This window comes from Podarcis tiliguerta (genome assembly GCF_965153285.1).
Source record: "Podarcis tiliguerta genome assembly, chromosome: 10".
In the NCBI taxonomy this organism is placed as follows: domain Eukaryota; kingdom Metazoa; phylum Chordata; class Lepidosauria; order Squamata; family Lacertidae; genus Podarcis; species Podarcis tiliguerta.
The window spans coordinates 57,867,029-57,873,725 of record NC_139543.1 but is presented as its reverse complement, the minus strand read 5'-3'; positions in this window follow the sequence as shown (position 1 = coordinate 57,873,725).

The following is a 6,697-nucleotide window of genomic DNA, read 5'->3' as shown; positions in this document are numbered from 1 at the left end:
ATACAAATGCTATTAAATAAAATCAAAATCGGTTAGCTATTATGTCTGTATTAGACCCTCTATGTGCTGAGGCAGAAGTCACTGAATGCCTATTTCTTGGGAGCAACAGGTCTTACTTTGTGGTTTCTCAGAAGCATTAAGATTAAGGGGTTTTTTGCTATAAATGGGAAAGACAAGTATGCTAAATTGCCAACCACAAATCATAGCTCTCGGGACTTGTTCTCATATTTATCATCTTTGCGGTCACACATCAGATAAGTGGAGGGAGTTTAAATCCATCTTTGTATGGAGGCTGACAATGTGTAATGTTGAAGCAGCACGTATTCAACTGGTACACACGACCCCATAGCTCCATTATAACTTTCAAGTAGGGATATAATTCATCAAAGCGAGGCATAACTTTGAAATGTAATGAGGTTTCACCCCAAAAGGAGCTTACAACTGTGCAGTTCCACTTTGTGTGGTAAGGGTCCTGATTTTTGCCACACACCAACAACACCTTTGAAAAAGAGAATTTGTGCTGGGCATCCAATAAACACAACAGATTTTCTGCTGAAAATGCAAATTATTTTAATAGAAACACAGAGTTGGGAGTGCAGCACTAGATTCAGAGTGGTGCAGGCAGTTTCTCCGCAAAGTGGGCAATAAATTGAGAATATCCATTCAGGGGGTGCCACATTTTTTGCCTCGCACAAAAATGTGCCATATTACAAATGATTACCAAATTCTGCCCCTGTTGGAGGGAGGCTGGTAGGTCATCTAGTCGAACGCTCCTCAATGCAGGAACTATAGAGATATATTACTTGAGCCTCTTGGAAAACTTCCAGCAACTACCACTCCCGGCAGATGGTTCCACTGTCAAACTCCCTTACTGTCAAGAAATTTCTATTAGTGTTCAACCAAAATCTGCCCTCAAGACCATTATATCTAGTCTGGCCCACTGAGGCAGCAAATAACAAATCTGCCTTCTTACCCATGACAGACTTTCAGGTATTTGACAAGTACTAGCCAGTGTTACGCCCTTTCTGTAGTCTTGATTTGTTGTCTCCAGGTTACACCCACAAAGTTTCTCCAACCTTTCCTCATCAGACTTGTTTTCCACACCACTGACCATCTTTATATTACCCTCCTCTTTCTTAAAGTGTGGCGCCCATAATTGGACACAAAAGGCCTTAGGTTTGCAACAGGGCAAACATAAAATGGAACTGTTAATTCCCATGACTTGTCAATGATGGTTTTATTAGAACAGCCTAAAATCACATTAATTCAGCTGCATCACACTCTTGTCTCATGTTCAGCTTGTGATCAGCTAGATTTCCAAGATGCTTCTCTCATGTACTGCGGCCAAGTTCCGGATCTTCCGTCTTATAACCATGCGTTAAAGGCAAATTATGACATCTGCATCTCGCAAATTTCATTATGTTAGTTTTGGCTCTTGTTTCCCATTCAATCAATGTCGTTTTGAATTTTATCGCTTACTTCTCAGGGCAGTTGTAGTTTCCCATTGCTACTGATTCTTTTTTTTTTAAGAATAAATTTTTATTAACCGACCAATCACATCAAATCAAACCAAATTACATAAATTCCAAATTACACAGCCGAATTTTAAATTTTTGTTGGGGGTACCCATATTTCAAGTTCCAAAGGGGATCCAATCAACTTCTTGCTTCTTACTGCTGTTTTAATGTCCACAAATCTAACCTTATGATGTTCACAGTACTATCCAGTCCTTTCTTATTATTTTTCCACATCTCTTGTTGTTATTTTCATATATTTTTCCTTTCTCTTTGTGACCTCTGATAGTCTCCGCAAGCTGGTTAGAACAGTTTGTAATCCTGTGTGGATATTATTTTTTTTATCCAGTAGCCATATCCAGACGTTTTCCATATAACATCACTTCCATACATCAAAACAGTCTCAGCGTCATTAATCTTCACCAATCTGCCTCCTTTCTCAAAACCTCTAGAGGAGATTCACTAGGAATGCAGTCTGAAAACAAATCCGTTCTTCCTCCTGGCTATAAATCCTTTGGCAAGATGGTGACTCCGAATTAATTGCTGCGCCATTCCCAAAAGCTCTTATTGCTTCTCGGTTTCCATAAAGCATACTTTTGGTTAAAGTTTATCTCCACACAGACCTTAATCATCCTGCTTGGGTCTGTTCAACCGACGATTCTAATGAGGAGGGGTTCTTGTAAATCACATAGAAGGAAAGTAAAAAAGGTCCCCCCCCCCATTCAGCCCCATTGTCAACATACCCCGCCTTTGGTGTATCTTCATCGTAAAATATTCCTGTTTCTCCAGCCCATCGTCTTCTTTCGCAGAGGTCACTTAAATTAGCAGACTTCACTCCCCTTCTTCACTTGAAATATGTGCATTTGCTTCTTTTGTAATTAATTATTCCAAATTGCTGCAACTAGTGCGCGATCAGAGACAGCGTCCAGGAGAGCCGAGGTCCACACAGGGGCATTCTGCCTGGGCCCTCACCCCCTTCTTTCAAATTAGGGGGTGATTTATGGGCACAGCAGGCAAGGGCAGTGTTCCCCATTTCCTTGGGGCAACAAGGGAGGCTGCCTACTCCCATAAGAGCCTCTTAATTACCCCGTGTGGGTCAGAGAGATGGTATTGTCAGCCATCTTCCAATGCGCCCCCCACCCATTGCTACTGATTCTCACTTTCCTGAAACATCTATATAGAAACATCCGTATAGAAGTTAAGACTAGAAATGGCTACTAATCATGAATGTTTTACTACTTCCCCGTATTAATAGGACTCTGGATATCAGCTGCTGCAGAACACAAGCATTGCTCTCATCTTCTTGTGGGCTTCCTATAAGCATCTGCTTTGCTTCTGTGGCAACAGAATATTGGACTAGATAGGCTTTTGGTCTGATCCAGGAAGGTTCTTGTTATTTCCTTGAGTTAACAGGTCCAGCTGGCGTATAAGATGCCTTTATACTTCTTGTTAGACGGTTCCCATGCACCACCACTGTCTCTTCTTGTGGCCAAGTCACCTGGAATGGACCCAGAAGAATGGTGGGGAGGCACTAGCTGGGGAACCCCCACAGGACAAAAGGCTCAGAGGCTGGGGATTGGTGGTGGGATGGCAATGAGTGGTCAGAGGGAGAAGCCTGGGAGGAGGAAGTGTTTGGAAGCTGAAGAGGTAACAGGGTTTAGTGAGCAGGGAGAGTCTGTGCCAGAAAGAAGTCCAGAAGCGGAAGCAAGAGACAAGGGCAGCTGAGGCAGAGATGAGTCAGGCTGCTGAAGAAGCCAAGGTGTCTCCCTCTCCTGCTGCAACAATCTATAAAACACTATTAACAAAGACTGGAAAGAGAAGTTGCTGAATTGCAACTTATTACCAAACTTAAAACCATGGAGAGACCGGGTCTGAATAGTGACATTGGATTCTTATCTCCTTATACATGATGAAGCTATTTTTAGCCATCTCACCCCTTGCTTTTTCTTGTAAGACCAATTGCAGTCGTTAACAGTCGTCAACAGGTTTACCACATCTATCAGCCAATCACCCATTCCCACCACCGTTCTGAGTAATACCCCTCCCCACCTTCTCACTATATATAAGGGTCTGGAGACTTCTGTTTCAGTGTACAGTGGTACCTCTGTGTTGGGGAATACTCTACACCTCTGGCTACGAACAGGATCCGTTCCGGAGCCCCGTTTGCAACATGAGCAGAATGCAACCCGCAGCAGCACATCTGCGCGCGCACGCCTGCAATTTGACACTTATGCGCATGCGCGTGACGTCATTCTGCGCGTCTGTGCATGCGCGAGCGGCAAAGAGTGGTGAAACCTGGAAGTAACCCTTTCCGGTACTTCCAGGTCGCCGTGGGACGCAACCTGAAAAAACGTATCATGAAGCAAACATAATAAGAGGTATGACTGTATCTGAAGAAGTGTGCATGCACATGAAAGCTCATACCAATAACAAACTGAGTTGGTCTGTAAGGTGCTACTGGAAAGAATTTTTTTATTTTATTAACAAAGCAGCAGCTGAAAAATAAGCTGAACATCAGAATGACAGCAAAAGTCGTATGGTTAACAAATCCATACGGCAATCAGTACTCAACATTAATAATAGAGCAGCTAAAAATAATAGAGCTGCTAAAAAAATAAGCTATTTATTCCAGTAAGATCTTTACACAGGATGGCCTCTGCGTCCTCCTACTCTTAACCAGCAAATAATAGTTATCACACCAGAGAAGAATAGCTTAATATTCAGGCCTCAGCTATCCAACTTCACCTCAGCTTTCTCCGGTGTTTGCCTCACACATCTGTCAGCAACCAACTTCCCATATTGATGATTATTATTTTAACCTCCTGAAGGGATTTTCCAGACCAATCAAAATAAATTTACCTGATCTATAAATATTAAACACAATCTTTCTCTCCTCGCTTTCAGAACCTGTTGCACGTTGAGGTCCCCCAGGCCACCCCAATAACTCACACTTCAATTTTTGTTTAAGGTTTTTGGCATGAATTTGGCCACAACTTTATTTAAATACACACACGTGAGTGGTTGCTTAGGCATTGGTTACGACTATCTGTCCTTGCCCCAGGGACAGAACTGACTTCTGGATTCCAGCGGAAGCCAGTCAGGGAGAACCATATTGGGGAGAAATGAAGCTGGTCATCAGTCCCTCATCTCTCACCCTCATGCCCCCCGGGGCTTGCACGGCCCAAGTCCGATGCCAGGGACTAGGATGAAAGGGATGGCAAGCCCCTGGATTCCTTTAACAGAATTCCCTTTCAGCACCACCATTGGAGGGGTAGGCACTTACCCCTCCACCAACCAATTTTAACCAATGCCTAACCGCCAAACTTACAAGTTGTGACGATTTGCTATGCAGTAGGCAAAAACCAAATGGCAACAGCCAAATGGACAAAATTCCTACCAGGCCCCAGCCCCAAGGCAGACAACCCCATGACAGGCATAGCAAGGTCAGAGGACAACGAAACACCCCCCCCCCCTTTTCAGGGAGGATGGGCGGGTGATCACAGCCCAAGAGAAGGCCCCAGGCTGCGAGCCCTGTATTTAAGACCTCTGACCCCTCCCACACTTTAGCAACATAACATTCTCCCCAGCAACACTCCTTGCCCAATCACAGCATGTGGCCAATTTTCCCAACAACAGTGAGGTGGCCTTTTTGGCCCCCACCGCAACACGTGCTCTCTATTATGGAGAACATGCTTTAGGAAGCAACTGCTCAACGGGCTCAAAACATAGTAGCAACTGCCAAGGTCTCAAAACCTTGAGAGTCACACTCTGGCTTCAACAAAAAGAGGTCACAGAAAAAGCTCCCCAAGGACGAAAGATAAATAGGGAGTCATATACACAACATTTCTCTACATAATTATCAGTTGATGTAACCTTGTCACCAGCCAACGAAAGCTTTTCTGCTGCATTAAGAGCCTTTGAGTCTAAGCTCTCTCAAAAGGAAAGAAGGGTCCTTATGGCAGCAAAAGTTGCAAGGAGCTAAATAAATTCTTGCTCTGTTTTTCCTTTTTAATTGTCACTCAAAATTGTCACTCAAAAATTCTGAGCATGCTCAGTCCTGGGTGTTCTTTGGTGTGGGTTTTTCAAATACCTCAAACACTTCCAATTTGCAGAGCTGCCTCTGTAATAGTTGCCACATAATATACATTCTGCATTTGTAAGAAATCATTTTTTTTAGTGTAATAGCACTCAAACTTTGGAACTTCCTGCCTATTGCCATCAGACAAGTGCTTTCACTGTACTGTTTTTGTTGTCCGCTGAAAACATTTTTGTTTAGGGAAGCCTACCCAGACATACAGAATGTCAACATGTGCTTTAATCTGGGTTTCAGCTTAGTGTTTTATTTATTTTTGGATGTTTTAAATATTTGTCTTATTCTTTTTGTAAACTGCTTTGAGGTTTGATCAAGCAGCAGATAAATCTTGTGAAACAAATCATAAAAATGTAACTCTGCAAACCTTGGGGTTCACCCAAGCATGATGATATTTCCCTTTTGTTCTCAGTGGCCCATTTTGGGTAACAGGCCTGTTATCACCCTCCAATTGAGTTTGCTGTTAGAAGGAATCATATATACCCAAATATGCATTGCTTCATTCATGTATATATCATAGCCGTCAACTTTTCCCTTTCTTGCGAGGAATCCTATTCGGAATAAGGAAATTTCCCTTTAAAAAAGGAAAACCTTGACAGCTATGGTATATATATATATATATATATATGAAACCAAGCACCATTGATTAAAATATAGTAGGATGGCCAACAAACTAGGTGAATTGGTTTGGGGGACATTTAATTTAGCAATTGTTACGGCACTCCCGTTATAGCTATAACCATACTATAGATATTGCTTCAGGCTGAAAAAGGAGTGGATTGTCTAAGGCCATGGCTCAGTCTTGATGGATTTCTAACCCCACTAAGGACAACAAGAAAACCATAACAATTCACGATATGCCTTTGAACAAAGCATCAGAAAAGGGCAGTGGTACCAAGCCTGTTTGCTTTCCATTATCTGTCTGCTTATCAAGCAGGGAGGTCACATTCCCCAGTGCTTTGACGGTATCTTGAAAGGACTTATTGTAAAGGAGTGAGAGTTACATTGCTGTGGAAACGATAACTCAACAAGTTTCCTTTCTATCAGCATTCCAGCTGATAAGTGTTTCCCTCCTGTATGAAAGACCCATCAA